This window comes from Equus caballus, chromosome 5 (genome assembly GCF_041296265.1).
Source record: "Equus caballus isolate H_3958 breed thoroughbred chromosome 5, TB-T2T, whole genome shotgun sequence".
In the NCBI taxonomy this organism is placed as follows: Eukaryota; Metazoa; Chordata; class Mammalia; order Perissodactyla; family Equidae; genus Equus; species Equus caballus.
The window spans coordinates 84,306,166-84,323,916 of record NC_091688.1 but is presented as its reverse complement, the minus strand read 5'-3'; the positions used below and the strand labels follow the sequence as shown (position 1 = coordinate 84,323,916).

Below are 17,751 nucleotides of genomic sequence, written 5' to 3'. Positions count from 1 at the left end.
TGGAGAAACTTGACTAATGCAACTTCAGCCAGGTGATCAAGGTCAATATCAACAGCGTTAAGTCATGTTGCTAGTCCGTAATCTCGATATATGGTAAGAACGGCACTTTACTCTGTGATGCTCCTCCCAAAAACCCATAACCCCAGTCTGATCACAAGAAAAACCTCAGACAAATCCCAACTGGGAGACAGTCTACAAAATTCCTGATCAGGATGCCTCAAAAACCTTCAGGGTCATCAAAAACAAGGAAAACCTGAGAAACTGTCACAGCTAAGAGAAACCTAAGGAGACGTAACAACTAAATATAATGTGGATCCTGGAAAAGAACAAGGACATTAGGTAAAAACTAAAGAAATCTGAACAAAGTATGGACTTCAGTTAATAATCATGTATCTACATCAGCTCATTAATTATAACAAATGTATGATATTAATGTGAATGTTAATAATAAGGGAAATCGCACGCAGGAGAGGGATATAAGATGGGAACTCTACACTATCTGCTCAATTTCTCTGTAAACATAAAACTGTTGTATAAATACATATTTAAAAAAATTTTTTAAACGAGAGTGGGGAGAGGGTGTTATCAACTCTACTATAATGCAATAATTTCAAAATAAAGTCCACATGCTTCATGAGCAGTTACTTTACTCTTTGCTATGGTAATACACACAGAGGAGTAGCAAGTTGTTCGAGATTCAGTTTAAACAGACATTGTCTAGAATAGAGTACTGGAGGCCCCTGATACTCTTGGGGAAAGCTAATATTTAGGAGTACCTGTTAACTGCAGGGCTGTTACAAATCTGCTCCCCTAGCTTAAAACAGTAGATCATTTCTCCTAAGAAAGCTAAATTCAACTTTGCTAAAGTTTCATTGTTCTGTTGCTTAACAATGAATGGTAAACTCAGGCACATAAAATTGTTGGGATTTAGATCCTCTGTTCTCCACATGGCAGCCAGGTCACCACAATACACCTCAGCACCTCTACTGTTAGTAAAGGTCCCAAGAGCACAGCCACACAGAGGAGGGGCAGGCACACCCTGGGTGCGCTTGGGAAATGAGAAACTTCCGTGCCTCAAGTCATCTTCTGCTCAGAGGGAGTGACACGCAGGGGAGAGCTGCAGCCTGAGCCGAGCAGAACAAATAGGTCACTGTGCCAGTGCATGTTTATGTAGGGAGGACCGGCCTGTTGTATGTCAGTTGGTCCAACTACTGCTTTCTCTCTCTCTCCATCGAGTGGGTAGACTTCCAAGATGCCATGGTATATACACACGGCCTCTACTCTATGCCTTGTTTAGTAAAGAACTATAATCAAAAGCATTGTTCCCCAAATGTCACTAATGACTGCAGACTGTCTTAAACCTCTTGATTAAACAGGAAAGCAAATTTGGAAACATACAGAACTAAACCAAATAAAAGAGGTGAGACAGAATTTACAGGATCAGCAAATTCCCCGACTTAGCTTATCCAAATGTAATGTAAATCTTTAATGGTGTTTGTTTTATCTATTATACAATTTTAATCTCATCTAATTCATTAGAGTAGAAAGAGAACAAACACACTTTGTCCTTTGACCCTCTTAAAAGGAAAGACACTAATCAAAATGCTTAAAATTGATAATATTTATACATAATATAACTCCATATGTTCTATTACATAGCAAATAATCCTTAGAGCATTGTATAGTCACATGTCAGTAGCTTTACTTTTTGAAGGAGGAGAGAATGCCAAAATTTAAAGTGTGGGCATTCATAGCTGAAAGAGATAGTCTTCTTGTACAAAGAATTTTCTCACTCTGAAAATACATGTTGAGAAATTCTGAAGTTCCTGCTTACAGCAAACGACTTCCTATGAGAAGAAAATTCGATTTATGTTGTAAAATTCGCAACAGAAAACTTTTCGTGCAAACTGTCGGTCCTAACCTCACTGTGGTACTGCATTCCCTTGCTCTCACTCCATTTGTGACCCATCTCCTGCCTCCTGTTCTGAGAACGATATTCAAGAGTCTCTTGCTCTATGTGGTTTGTTCCAAATAATCCCCCCTGTTACCAGTGACAAGTCAACAGTGATGGGCAGTGACCCTGCCATGCGTCTGGAGACCACACCAGCCCAGGTTAGTGCCTGACTGCATCCTGAAACTCTCTAGGGAAAGGAAAATCGTATTTTCAAAGCATGTGGCTGTAGTGGGAAACAGTTGCTTAATCAAGGCTTCAGAGCTTCTAAAAGAGAGAACTGCTACTGCTAAACCAACCAGAGTCTCCTCCAGGACTGCCAGCTTTAGTCAGGAAGTAGCATTCATCACCGAGGCAGGAAGCTCATGGCCTCGCCCTCCTGCCTCCCTCTCCCTCCCCGTGCCCATCTGGTGGTAAAATAGCACATCTGCTGCTAGCCCATAGAAATGCATAGAAAAGGCATCTGAATGCTGTGCCTGATCTCATCCATTGGCCCCTCCAGCTCCCCTCTCCAACCTTCTCTTTACCCTGAGGGACCACATCAACAGGCTCCCTTGCCCTCCAGCTCCTGCCAACGAGAGGGACAGCAAGAGATGGGGAGGAGGAAGGAGTTTGAGGCTGAGATACTGGTTTCCCCCGCTCCTTCCCTGCCAGGTTGCTGTGGGTTGGCTGGGGTAGCTCCCATCAGGCAGCCTCTCCATACTGGAAACTCCCCTTCTCCCTTTCCTTGGCTGTCAGGTTGAGGGATGTTAACTGCTACTCTGGGGCACTGCGCCATCTCTCGCTGGTTTCCATGAACTCTGCCCTCCCCCAGTTACCAGTTTAACTGGATCATCTGTTTCCTGTAAAACTCTGAATAATACAGAAGTCATTTAAAGCATATTATAATACAAACAAAATTTGCAAGGTTTTACTATATTATGGTTTTTCTTAAATCTTTTAGCAAGATCTAGTACATACAACATTTCCTAGTTATAAATATAACAACTCTCAGAGAAGGAAAGAGGAATAAATCATATCCCAAAGGGCATGGACCGGTGTCATCATTCTTCTGATGCCCTCAATGTCCCCTTATGCATACCAGAACCTTAGTAAATTTCTCTACATATAGTAAGTGATTCAGTAAATGAGTGATTTACCCTCGCTTATAAGGGTTACACAAAATAAAGACAACTATATTGTATTCCAACAGATCCCTGCATACTGGAGTCCACCTCATAGATGTCCTTCTTGTAATCCAAGATCAGTTCCAATTCTATCTGTGCTTCTGGTCTTGTAAACCTTGGAAATAAATGACATGGAATAAAAATAATTTTGGCCTAAAAATAAACCAGATTTGAAACTAGATACTGCAGAGAATGAAGCAGTAGACTTTTCCTTATGATGCGTGTTAGGAAGACAAGTTGGGGGGTGGGGGGGACAACCTGAGCCCGGGGGCACTCATCCTGATGCGAGGCAACGCAGACACAGCTACAAGGGCTGCATTGTGGTGGGCACCACTGACCCATCCTCCCCAGTGACACTTCCAGTGGCGGGGGCCAGCCATGGGGGCTGCTGGATAAGTGCTGCTCTCCCACAAGTTCAGTAGCCTGCAGCCTTGGTGAAGATGCTATAATGACAGAGGATCTTTGGACCCTGGGAACATAATAGAGACAAAGTCCATGAGTAGACGAAGAACTCTGGGGCCTCAAGGCACTGAGAGGGGAGCTCAGGAATAAGCTCGTCCCTGTTCCATCAGTAGCCTCCTCTTATTCTAGCGCTCTTCACCTCTATTCTTCCACGTACTCCTTCCACTGAGAATACGAACATGGCTGGGGGTGATGAGAGGCAGTCCTTGACTCTGGAACTATACAAACCCATACAACTGGCACTTTCATACATGTATACATTGATTCTCCTAAAATGACTTTGTATTTACTAGATTCAGACTCTCTTTTAGCCACTGGGGGAAAAATCACCTGATATTGTACCGTAGAAGCATTCTCTGCCTCAGAGTCAGCCTTTGCCACCAGACTGTGGGCTTCATAAGGGCTAGAACAGGTTCTTACTTAGGTTCGTGCACCTGCTGCCCAACACAGCATCATGTAGTAGATGCACACAAATGTCTGGTTCATGCATTGGTTAGTTTCAGTCAGCTGGTTGGAAGGAGAGGAGATAGAAACCTGATCACACTGTGTTGAATAATACTTAGGGGATACAGAAGTAGAAAAAAAGTATAGGTTATTCTTTCAAGAAATTTGGTTGAGAAATACTTGGTACCTCTCCTGTGGCATTTAGCACACTTTATTAAATATTTATTTGTCTTAATCTCCCTTCCAAATCTGTTGAGAGCAGAGCTGGTATCTTTCTGTCTCCCTGTTCTTTGAAGCACAAACACAGAACCTTGATTGTAATCAGAACAAAATAAAAATGTGTTCAATTTTATTGAATAATTCCCAAATCCTGTTTCCAATATTCTTTTTCTTTGGATTCACTGTGGAATTTGACAAATCGTTGGTTATTCCCTTCTTGAAACTCCCCTCCCATGCCTCTGTGACTCGACTTTTCCCGGTTCTTTGCCCACTGTCCTCGGTATTTCTGTCTCCTGATCTTCCATCAGCCTTGAAGTGTACGTACCCTAGACTTGGTTCTCAGCCTTCTCTTCTTCCCCTTTAACCTTTCTTCCACCACAGCTACTATGGCTTAAATTATTTTCTCTATGTGGATGATTCCAAAATAACTATCTCAAATGCAGACACCTCTCACGCTCTCTCTCTCTCTCATGATGAGGCCACAATAAGGAATAAAGTTTCAAGTTTAAACCCCAGGTTTTTAATGTAGGGGCTTAAAATGCTGGTGGCCTCAGGTCTCACTAGCTGCTCATAGAATAGCAGTCACAGACTGACAGAGAGGTTTGGAGCTGGAGAGGCTTCGCCCCACTCACACTGGCCAGGACCTCTGGCTCCCCCCATCTCTGGCACTTTGCATGATCTTGAGATAGATTATTGGAGCCCCCTTCCCTGATGCTCCACAGGGTCCTGACCACCATCATGTTCAGGGGCCTTTGGATCTGCTCCTGCCCCAGCACTCTGGACACAGCCTTGTGGATTCTAACTCAGTTTCAAACCTGGATGTTTGGTTTCTAGACTTCCTCCCAGAAAACAGTTCTCAGTTTCTTCTCATGTGAACTTCCCCTTGTTAGCCTCACCACACAACAGGCCTCTGCCCCTCGGGTTGAATAAGAGGACCAGTAGGACCCCAGGTTCCATTTCTAAGAATTTCTGTTCTGCATGGTGTGACGCTGAACTCCTAGCTCATTTTTGCAACTCATTTGCCCGTAATTGTATATTGGCCTGCGACTTCTCTCATAATTATTTTTTTGTATCATTATTTAGCTTTCCACTCTGTGGCAGAGACTGCTAAATTGTGTTTTCATTTTATTACATAGTAACAAACTCGATTTTCCAGCCTCCTTGAAGCTAGGGGAGCCACACGACTAAGTTCTTGCCATTGGAACACGAACATAAATGAAGCGTGCGACTTCCAGGCTAGCCCCCGAAACATTGAGTGTGTGCTCCTCCGTGCTCTTCCAGCTTCCTGCTGGTTGGAACACAAGCAGGCCTGTGATCCAGCACTGAATATTCAGACCAGGGTAAAGCCCTAGACAACCTTGACTCAAAGTTGTCCATGGACCGGTTTCCATCAATGAAGAGATAAGTATAGAAATTGCAAATGAACACTTAGGAACGTTGACAGCAATTTGACATTGCTTGAAATACAACTGCATAATCAGTGGAGTATAAACCAAAAGTATTGGTCTTTGGCAAATTGGAAATAAAGAAAACCAGTCTTTCCACATAGAGAGTTTGAGAAGCACCGCCCCAGTGGACAGCAGAGAGACAAGATGAAACCTCTCATGGTTCAAAGCTGAACCACTCACCTCAGGACTGTTAACAAGAGAGAAAAAGAAACTTCCATTTTCTTCACATCATTGTATTTCGGGGCCTCTTTGCCTAAGAAGCCTGTAGCCCTAGGTGAAGGTGCTGGAAAGGAACAGAACGTGAGCATGCTGCTCCTTGCAGCTTTTCGCAAGGCAACACAAGAAAGAGACGAGCCCAGGCAAGAACTGTAAATTTGTAAGCAAAGGTGGAAAAGAACAGACAGCATCTGGAACCTGGGGGCCTTGGAGGATCAGAAAAATTAACTGCTTCTGTAACCCCAAAGAGCAGAAAATAGTGTCACCCCTCACTGCCTGTCCCAAATGCCTCTCAATAAGATATTTGCAGTGGAACAAAGGGAGACAGGCTGACAGTAAAGATCAGAGCACCGGTGCATCTTCCCACCCAAGTGCACGTTTTAGAGGAGCTCTGGGTAGACACCACTAAAGAGAGGAAGAGAGAGGTGGGCCAAGCACAGAAGTTGGGAAATAAGGCATCCTTAAGAACTTGGTCCAGGACAGAATTTAGATGTCGTAACTGGAAAGTGGAACTGACTAGAAGAAAAGAGACCAGAAACATATGGACTAATTTTTAAGGAATTATATTGCCAGGGAAGCCACAGCTTGACCTGGAAAGGCGAGTGTTCCTTCTCTGCCAAGGAGCACAAACTTTGCATCACCCAATTCAGTTATGGCCACAGAGGGTGACGGACAAGGAAGAACTTCTCAGGGGACAGAGTCAAAGTCAGGGCCCCCAGGAGGCCTCTCCCAAAGAGCAGAAGCAGGGACCAACCACAGAACTTATTCTACTGCCAGCGCAGGGAGGTCTTAAGAATTCCTGCCCAGTGGGGCTGCATCATTTTTATGCACCTGTGGCAGCTACATGTCTCCCATTCTTCTGAGTGGGAGTTGTTTGTTTTGTGTGTGTGTGTGCACTTTTCTCATTTCCACTCCTCCATTGTATAATGGATGTTTGTTGATCAAAGAAAGAAATGAACACTTTAGCATGGGTATTTAAAACGGAGTTTAGAGAAGGGAAGGCCAGACCTGTGGAGTTCTTGTAAACTAAACCCTTTCAGGGAAAGCATGCAGGCTGTGACATGTAGGAGTGGCAGGGTCATGAGGGGAAAGGAGCAGAAGCTTTGGCATCAGCTGGACCTGAGTCAGATGTAAGCTCATCACTTTCAGCAATGGCTCTCACCTGGCACAGTGCTGATCCAGCCTTTTACTTCCTCTCTAAAAATGGCATAATAACTACACCAACCATAAAGGATCGTTGAAAAGATTAAATAAAAGCAAAGTTTATAAAGTGCTTAGCAAGATGCTTAGCATATAGGAAGTACTCAGTAAATGGTAGATAATACTTCCCAAGAAACTTAGATAACTCAAAATTTCTAAAAAATTCAATGGAATATACAATCGGCATTCTGGGAGTTTAACTGTTCATGATCTGACACTTCAGTTTAACAAGGAGCAATGACAAAGTCATCCTACACCTATAGTAAAAATTTCCCCTGCCTGAGTATGGGCACAGTGCCACAGTGATTATTCTTATGCCTCTGCCACTTCCTTCTTCTGCTGCCTGAAACTGAGCAGGGAGGCAGGAGTGGAGGAGGGGGTGATGAGGAGAGGAGAGACAACAGGGTGTGGCAGAAGAACACAGGCTTCAGGTTCTGGGTTCAAATAGTAGCAGATAACGTCTCTGTGCCTTGACTTCCTCATCTATAAAATGGGGATAAGAATAGCACCTGTCTAGGCTGTGGGGAGATTTAAATAAAGTACTTAGAAGAGCCTCTGAGACATCGTGTTCATTTCATTACCGTTATCATCAGTGGAGCCTGAGGAAAGTTACTTCACCTCTTTGAATCTCCAGTTCCTCTGTTGTAGAAGGGAGGTGAGCTCTAACTTGTTGGGTCATTGGGTTATTGGGACAAAGTGAATGAAGTAGCCAGTGTAACGCTACTTCCAAGTCCAGAGGAGTCAGACAAGACCAGAAATCAAGGGGTGAGCCTGTTCCTAATAGGTGGGGGGGAGGGTCCCAAAACAGATTACTGGGCAGGGGAGACCAAAGGGGGAAACCCCTCCCTCAGACCAGGTGGGTCACCAGCATAAGAAACCTAAAGCCAAGTCCTTCTCTCCTCTCCCACCCTGTCCAGCGTCACTAGCTAGTGTTTTTTACTACCACTGAGAACAGGTAGTCCCAGATGAATATATATAGAAAGAATTTAGCCAGCTGGGTTGAAAATCTGACATTTAGGCTTCCAACTACATTACCATGCTTCCTCTAGGCCACTCTATCCGGATCTTAGAGCAATCCATCAAAATACATTCAGTGATACAGCACCGAACAGTTTTCAAAGTGAGTTCACATCTCTTTTCCCACTTGATCCCATGGTGAGATGGGCAATGTAGCATTCTCCACTTTGCAGAGATGAAAACTAAAACTGGGAGAGGCTGCTGCACTCTGCCCAGCTCCATCCTTCTGGCCCAGGGCTCTTCTCATCACACTGACCATTACAGCCTTTTCTCAGTAGTTAATTCTACGCCCCATGAGAAATGAAATATGCAGATTTGTTCTGCATAATGACATTAAATGCCTTTTGCAAACATTTACTGATTCCATAAGAAATATAATACGATTGTGGTAAATGTCAACAAAAATTTGTAAGTGAATTTCTACTTGGAATTTTTGATAAGAGTTCACGGGGAAGAGTCCATATAATCAAATGAAAATGACAGAATTAAACTCTAAATACATCATATAAAACAGCAATGATTAGTCAGTTTGCCTGTTCAGAGAAATCTCAGAAGAGAAAGCACCTTGGTTTACTTCTAACATATTGAACAACGTAACTTAAGAAACACCTTCTCCTAAAGCATTTTGCTTTCCCCACCAACAAAATAGAGTCCACTGGTTGAACTAGGCCACAGACTTCAATTATCTGACTGTAAGAAATTAGACTGGGGGGCCGGCCCAGTGGCACAGCGGTTAGCTTGCACATTCTGCTTCTTGGTGGCCTGGGGTTCACCAGTTCGGATCCTGGGTGAGGACATGTCACCGCCTGGCAAAAGCCATGCTGTGATAGGTGTCCCACATATAAAGTAGAGGAAGATGGGCATGAATATTAGCTCAGGGCCAGTCTTCCTCAGCAAAAAGAGGAGGATTGGCAATAGTTAGCTCAGGGCTAATCTTCCTCAAAAAAAAAAAAAAGAAAGAAAGAAAGAAAGAAATTAGACTGGAAATTAACTGAGAAAGACTAGTAATGACCTAGTAGCAATCCATGGAAATCTAACCTTGTTGACATTCCTTTTCCTTCCCCTCTGTTGGATGTTAATGGAATTTGCATACATGTAATGGGCAAGTTTCATTGGTCCTGTTATAGTGGATCTACCCAACCACTGATTCCTCTCATCCCTGTACAGATAAAATTTCCTCACTGTTCACTACATCCAAGAGAAAGACAGAGATGTACAAAAACATGTACAAAGATATAAAATGCCCTCAGGAAGCTCATAATCTATAGTAGTGGGTGCTCAGCCAGAGCTAATCCTCCGCTCCCCCCAGGGACATCTGGCAATATCTGGAGACATTTGTGATAGACATGACTGGGGGGTGCTCCTGCCATCTAGTGGGTGGAGGCCAGGGATGCCACTACGTATGGAACAATGCACAGGATAGCTTCCACAACAAAGAATTATCCAGCCAAAAATGTCATTAGTTCCAAGGATGAGAAACTCTGATCTAAAGGGTGAGATGAGACACAGAAGTATAATGCAGGGTTGAGTACAGCATGAGCTGTAATAGAGACAAAAGTGAAGTGCTATCAGATTGACATTTAAACAGATGAATAAAACTCAGTGTTGGCATGGGTATAAGGAAAATGGCACCCTTATAACAAGTTGGTGAGAATGTAAATCAATACAACTTTTTGGGAGAGCAATTTGGCAATATGTCTCAAAAGGCTTAAAAAATGTCTATACTATTTCTATGTTTGCTTTCTTTCCATTCCCATCTTCTTCTATCTTCCTTTGCCTTCTCTCTTCTTCCCTTCCCAGAACTGAGGGGTCAGTGTGTGGCTGAGAATGCAATATGATGAGAGAGGCATGGGCCATGGTTGGGGAGCCACACAGAGCAGTGAGCTGGAGGGACTGGAGGCTGATAATGAAGCTGCAGACACACACAGATGAGCAGGCCTGGCAGTCAAGAGGTGATGGGAAGAGAGGGGGGCACAGAGGAAGCAGGATGGCCTTTGTGGTTGGGAGATGTGCTACTTAGAGCAAATAAGTCAAAGTACTAAGACAAAGGGAGTCAAGTTTCTAACTTCCAGAGAAGATATGTACAAAGATACAAAGGGGGAAGAATAGAAAGACCTCTGAGTATGGGATTGGAATGGGAGGTATTAGTATGAACTCATGATTTTATAATACATAGCCTAATGTAGAAAAATTTGTAAATGTGTATGTGTATATACATATATTTCCTAGCTCTGCCCTCTGAGAGATCTAAAGCAATGACATCCCAGTAACATGGGCACATCAACCTTCCATATCTTAGTTTCTAAGTACTATTCTCTACCAAAAGGGAGGTCTAACTAGATCAGGGAAAGTACAGGATGAGACTGGAATATCTCGCGGTGCCAGGAAATTTTAAAATGCTCAATGAATGACAGGGATGTCAAAAGGACACAGGAGCCAGCTCAAAGGGACTCCTACTAGCCAAACCGAGGACAGTTTTAACATCAAAATAGATGATAGTAACAGATTTCAATGTATTAAGTACAAAAGGAATCCATGAAAACTTCCTAATACCAATGAATAAATATACGAGGTAGAAAGAAAGTTCTTCCTTATAGTAGAATGACAATGAATAAATGTAAGAGTGATGGAAATAAAAAATCACCATTTGGCAATCTTCCTAGAGGTGGCTGATTCAGGCAGAAGTCATCAATGAGTGGTAAGGCTGTAGGTGAGGTTTAATGAGGAACAGGCTATTTGTGTAACCTCAGAATACCTTCCCACAAACACCAATAAATTTCGAAGGGGCAACTGGTGAACTTAAGGTAAGGAGATCTGGCAAACACCAACATAGCCAGGTGATCAAGGCTACCATTCCAGATATTCCAGTGGTGGGACAGGTTGACATCGTGTACTTTCTAAGTGATATGATGAGAAGTTCTGCCAAGAACACACGACCTGAGTCTGGTTCTGAAGAAATACCTGCTAGGCTCTGGTTGAGAGTCATTCTACAGAATGTAAGACCTGTACAACTGCAAAGACTTTAGGAACAGGGAAAGTCTGAGGAACAATTCCAGAAGGGACATGACAAGTAAATTAACATGGATCCTAGATCAGACAGGAAAAAGAGACATATGGGAGACAATGGATGCAATATGAAAGGGCTCTGTCGATTGGATAGTAGGGTAGTACCAATGTGAACTTCCTGATTTGGTGGTGTAATGATTCATTTTATGTGTCAATTTGACTGGGTTAAGGGATGCCCAGATAGCTGGTAAAACATTATTTGGGCATGTCCATGAGGGTGTTTCCAGAAAAGATTCACATTTGAATCACAGACTGAGTAGAGAGGATCACCCTGACTAAGGCAGGTGGGCATCATCCAACCCGTGGAGGGCCCGAATAGAACAAAAAGGTGGAGGAAGGGCAACTCTGCCCTGTTGCTTGAGCTGGAACATCCATCTTTTCCTGCCCTCGGACATCAGTGTTCCTGGTTCTCATGCCTTCAGACTCGGACTGAATCACACCACCCTGGCTTTCCTGGCTCTCCAGCTTGGGGATGGCAGATTGTAGGACTCCTCAGCCTCCATGATCCCATGAGCCAGCTTCTATAATAAATCTCCTCTTATATATATATCTACATATATCCCTTTGGAGAACCCTGACTAACCCAAATGCTGTGGGACATAAAAAACGATTATACTTATTTTCTCTCTGCCAGTCCCAAGTGACAGTTTAGTCCAGGAAAAGGGCCCTCATTCAAAGGACTAACCTATTAAAATCAAGCAGGGCAGGAGGCAAATGATTCAGTGATGTTCTATACCTGATCCCCTGCTTTGGTCTTCAGTAACTAGTTACTCTCAAGGGCTCTGAGCCTCAACTTTGGATTTCTAGCTCTCCTTGGGGAGCGAATGCCTCTGACTCCACTGCCCACCTTTACCTTACATGGTCTGAGTCCATCTGGGGGCAGCTCTAGAATTTCTATAGAGGAGGAGCTTTGGGGCAGCCTGGCTGAAAGGGGAGATCAGGGGGCTTGCCTTAAGGCTGCATTTACAAAGCAAGCACACTGCTTTTATTTGGAGTGCTTGTTTGCTTGGAGGGCCTCTGGGAAAACTGGTGGAGCTTACGGAGGAGCTAAAGTCCCCTCCAACCCATCCCTGCCACCTGCCAACCATCCCTTGATGACACCGCTGAATCTGCACATGGCTGAGTCAAGGCCAGGGCTAGTAGAACCTCCAGCCCAATGTCCCAGGACCTAGGACTAGCTGAAGAGTAATTAGCGGGGCGGACTGCTATACTTAGGAAGGGGTGAGGCAGGCTGTACTGGCCTGGGCAGGTTGTTTTCCAGCATGACACCCAGTCCGGCTTAGCCTAAGGTGTACGAGTGATTCACATCTGAGGAAGGGAGGCAAGGTCCCTGGGAGCAGGGAGGTGGCAGGGGTCACAGACAAAGGAGGAGTTCAAAGCAGTAAGCAGACAGGACAGGAGGCTAGGGGTCAGGTGCTGCCTGACCAGGCCTGGCCAGGCCAGGAGAGGAAGAAGGAAGACGAATAAGGAGGAGGACATCAGCCCAGCGAGTGAAGAGGGGGTGAGTACAACCTAGGAAGTCAGAACCTTCCTCTCACTGGGTACTACCCTCCTGGCTCAGCAGGCAGGTCAAGCAGAGAGCAACACACATCTTTCAGATGGAATTAAATAATTAGGTTCATTCCTTGAATCAGTTTAGTGCTATGCAGAGTGAACCTCAGAGACTCAAGTCAGCAAGAAGGCACAGGGCAGTGAGGATGGCCCAGGGCACCCCAATTCAATGTCTGATGAAGGCCATGACCACTCCTCTCTGACTCATTGGCTGGTTAGCCAGCTCTTTGTTCTTGTCCACTAACTGAGATGAGCAGACAGTACAGGTAATTCTAAGAGGGAAGTGAAGCTTCTTCGGAACTTTGCCCTGTGCCTTCGATCATGCAGTGTTAGGTTATCTCAGTCCTGAAATTTATCTTCCTCTCATAAACACATGGAGCAGTTTCTCAACCTTTGGCAGGATTTCCTCCTCGAAGTCTCCTTCGACATCAGAGGGCAGGAGAGAGGGGCATGGAGGGACTGCAGCAACGTCCACTTAGAATATCCAACACCCATAGAGAGATTCTCCCACCTCCATACAGCCTGCCTGGGGTGGCCCACATCTGGAGGCCCTGCCTCTTGAATTCCAAAGTTTACGTGGCCCTCATGGAGTGCAGAGCTCTTTCACATCATGACTTAAAGGGCCCCAACAACAGTGCATGCAGGTAGGTAATAAAGGAATTATTATCCCCATTGCATAAATGAGAAAACTGATTCAAGGATGCTAAGTGACTTATTCAAAGTCACAAGAGCTCATGAAAGTAGGGCTGGAATTAGAACCCAGACCCCACTGTCTCCTACCCAGGACTGTAAAAACACAAACTCTCCGACTAACTTTGCAGACAGCTCCCCACCCCTCACCTCCACCTCCCCCATCCATGGCTGGACTAAGTTCTCGGGGACTCCTCCACATACATACAGAACCCAGGACAAGGGACAAAGGATCAGCAAGGCTGGAGAGGAGGTAGTTCAGGACCTGCAGGAGGATGATGGAGGGAAGATCAAAAGGACCACGGTGAGGGAAGAGGAAAGCAAGTAAGGAAAGCGTGTGGGACGTCGCTAAGTCACCTACGGCTTGGGAAGCCATCTTTGCACTCTTGCTGGAACAGCGTACAGGTATACCTCGTTTGATTGCACTTTGTTTGATTGTGCTTCACAGATATTGTATTTTTACAAGTCCCTCCCCCAGCAAAAAAGAATACAACTTGCTGAGGGCTCAGATGATGATTAGCATTTTTTAGTAATAAAGTATTTTTTAAATTAAGGTATGTACATTTTTAAAGACATAACGCTATTGTGAACTTAGACTGTAGTGTAAACACAACTTTTATATGTACTGGGAAACCAAGAAATTCTTGTGACTTGCTTGACTTCAATATTTGCTTTATTGCAGTGGTCTGGAATGGAACCCACACTGTCTCTGTGGTATGTCTGTACACTTGCACCCATGTTTACAGAAATGTCAATAGTTTAATGTTTATCTAGGAGGAAAGAGGGCAACCAGCATTTAAGGAGTACTTCCTGTATATCAGAGACCCTGCTAAGTGCTTTTCTCTTTTAATCTTGGGCGGTGGATATAATCTTCATTTTTACAGACGAGGAAATAAAGGGTTAGAGAGGTGGAGCAAGTACCCAAGGTCACAAAGCCTGGCCTGGAACAAAGGCTGGTCTGATTGCAAAGCTCTGCTCTTCTCCTTATGCCACATTAGTAATGCCTTGAGCCTGGGCTTTGCCATTGAGAAGCTTGCAATCAGACTTAACCACTCTGTTAGGTATAATCACAGACCATAAAGCATTCTGAACTAATGTATACTCCAAGGAGAATGGCTAATGGGTAATCTGAGTTATAGCAATTCCCATCCGAGTTACAGTGATTCTCCTTGCCCCAGCCCACAGAAATAAGAGGTTGGGCTGAAGTTATGGTGGCTTTCTGCTCCTCAGGAGGAAGCTGGAAAACTTGCGGGAGAAGCAGCCAGCCCGAGGCACGTGTGCAGGACTTCGAGAGTGTGGGCCTTGGTTGCTGCCTAGCTCCAATCTTGTGTGTGCATTTGTTCCTCTGCATGCGTGTGTTTTGGAACAATGAGAGAATTAACATGTTGCAGACTCTCAAATAAGTTCTGATGAACATCCATGAGAAATGATCACATATTTTAACATTTTCCTTTCAGTCCTCATTCACAGAAACATGCAGATCTGCCCTATCAAACCTCTTGTTAAACAGCCAGGTACCTAAAACAGACCTAATATAAAGAGGCTAGTAGTCGACTTATGCACTTGCCAGATTCATAAAAGAGGATGTGTCATTTGTAGTTAAAGCTACAAAGTTTTGAATGCTAAAGAAGAAAAGAAAAATGTGCCAAAATGATCTATTTTTCTAGTTATATGGTAGTGACAATCAATCTATGTCCCAATGGTTAGCCGTCCAGATCCCTACACGATACTAGGTCCATCCCTACCTGACACAAGCACAACTCCGGAAGCTTATCTCAAGTACATAAGCCCCATGGCAGGGTTTGCTTGCTAGTCTTTTTAGAACGGCCCAGTTTGTTTAGACAAACATGGTGTTAACAGGGCCAAGGTTGGGTGTTTCTAACTGTATCACTTCTGGGCAAAAAAGAGGAAAATTCTACTCACTGGACTCGACCACACAAAACTGGATCCAATATCTCCTGAGAAGCAGAGTTAGCAACTATTGATGGATAGTTCACTGGAAAACCCAACACGTCTCCTGAGTAATACCACAGTTCGTGCGTTAGTCGGACACTGTGCAGTGCACGGAATAACCCACTTATAAAGAAGGGACCCTCTGTGTGTGCCTGACATCTACTTCATTCTCGGACTTATAAAAAACAAGTAGGAACCGTGAAGAGCTAAGCTGCCCTAAATTCTAAAGTAACATTCCAAGACCAGGTAACACTCTAGGCGGCAAAGTAGTGAGAAGGCAGAAATGTGTTGCAATAGACAATAACGAATTAAGGAGGAAACATTTCGTGGAAATTATTCAGTTAAAAACTGACCTACAAATGCTTTTGAGGGCCGTTTTAATGATTACCTTAATAAGACTAAATTGTTTCCAATATTCACAGTTACTCCTCAAATTACATGCTTGAGAAACTTCTAAGCAATTCTGAGTAGTTGCAACTTGCTGAGGGAAAGCAATAAAGTAACAGTGCTATAGAACAAAGCACTTCTGTCTGCCTGTGGCGAGGGGACCACGGACCTTCACTTACAAGGCACAACCCCCAACCGCGTTACTAGTTAGTTAATAAGCATTTTCCGAATCTTTAGATGCCTTGCATATTTCGAGCTGTTCTCTCACTGACACACCATCGTACCGGGCGTAACTGAAGGCTGAAAAATGTTCTATCCCTAGGCTCCATGGAGAACGTCAGCTCACCATCGATAGCTGTAAGATCGAGTTTGGCAAAAAAGCACCTGTGCAAAAGCGGAGCCGAGTCCGCCCCGTGCTCTCCTTGCCTCCGCGCGCAGCCCACCTGCCCACAGCAGCGGCGGACGCAACACGGGTTTTGCAGCTCGATTGCTCTTTACGCTAGAAAAAAGTGGGAAAGGGCAAGATGCGCCACACACCCGCCTGGAGAGTCCTGTCCCAGGTGTTTGGAGTGGGTTTGGGGCCCGGGCTGGAAGCCGGGCAACCCCGAAAGGCTGGGCCCGCGGAGGTGCGCCCCGGCCGGCCGCGGCCCCGGAACCCTCCCCGCGCCCGGCGCCCCACTCACCGCTCACGCTCGCCCGCGCCGCCGAGCCCAGAAGCGGGGGCCCCGGCGGCTGCCGCATGCCCTCGGGGCCGAGCGCGACGGGGCGGCCGGGGGCCGGGCTCCTGCCGGGCGCGGAGCAGCGCAGGACGCGGCGGGCGGGCGGACCGGCAGGCGGCGGCGCGCCTCCCCTCCAGCGACCGCTGCGACGCGCCCGGAGCCGAGGAAAGTTCGGAGGCGCGAGGGCGGGCGCTGAGGGGCGGAGGGGCCGCGTCCCCGCTCTGCCCCGCCCTGCCCTGCCCTCCCCTCCCCCGGGCGTCGGACCGGTCCCACGGAGAGCGCCCCCCACCGGCGAGGCACGATCAGTGCGCAGGGCTCTTCTGTAGATGCTCTCCTGTCCCGAGTGGTCCCCAGGAGCGTGGCCGGCCTGGAAGAGGAGAGGGCCCCCAACTGAAGGACCGCTGGCCCCCACAGGCTTTACAGAGCCGTCCCTCGGGGCCCCGTATTAAAGCGCTGTCCCTCTGTCTTTCTCTCCTCACTCTGCGGGAGAGATTCGTTTGAAGCGGCTGCGGGGAAGCACAGCCCACAGCCACCCGCGCCGTCCCGTGGGAAGCAGGCTCACTGCCAGACCAACGCTCGCTCTAAAACTCAACCCCAAAGCTGCCCGGGGGTGCAGGCAGCCCCCAGAGGCCAAGGATGTGCACATACGTCCGGCCTGGGGCCTTCCCTAGGCACCTTGTCATTGAAACAGGAAACAAAAAAATATTTAAAGTTCTTCTAAGAGGCTTCTTGGCTTCCTGGGGTGAATACTCCCGGATACGTTATTTTTCAAAGCTGAAATATAAAGCCTACTCTGACCCACCTTTGGTAAAGAAGAAAGATGCAAAGTAAAACAGCTCACCAGCGATGTTGTTCTCTCTGAACTATGCAAAGCAAAACGAGGTCACAGACATGCTGAAAGCTGGGCCTTCCTGGTGACCACAGGAGGGAAATACTGTGAGGTGAAGTCCTTCCTAGCCACGCTTCAAAACCTTGGGAAACAGAGAGCATGCGCCCAGAGGTCTTCCTGTAGCCCTTTGCCCTTCATTCATTCATTCATTGTTCATTCACCTTGACTGATATCGGGCCTTTCTGGATGCCAGCTAGGAACCATATCCCAAGAAACGACCTCTAGGGTAACCTGTCCCCTACCATCAAAGAAATTCTGCTCTCTCTGAAGATAATGTTTTATTCCTTATGCAATGGACCTCATCCCATCAGCCATGAGAGCCTGGTGTGCCTCAAAACCTTCACAGAGATATGGCTAAATTTTGATCAATGTG

At 45.7% G+C, this 17,751-nt stretch overlaps 1 protein-coding gene across 1 annotated transcript in view; it reads right to left on the bottom strand.

The window, feature by feature from the left end:
- LPAR3 (lysophosphatidic acid receptor 3) overlaps window positions 1–16,697 on the bottom strand; it is a 72,687-nt gene extending 55,990 nt beyond the window's left edge. Inside the window, exon 1 of the mRNA XM_001917815.6 lies at window positions 16,454–16,697. The gene's annotated coding sequence lies outside the window, so the exon portion shown is untranslated. The remainder of the gene's footprint in view (window positions 1–16,453) is intronic.
- Window positions 16,698–17,751: the final 1,054 nt, after the last annotated feature.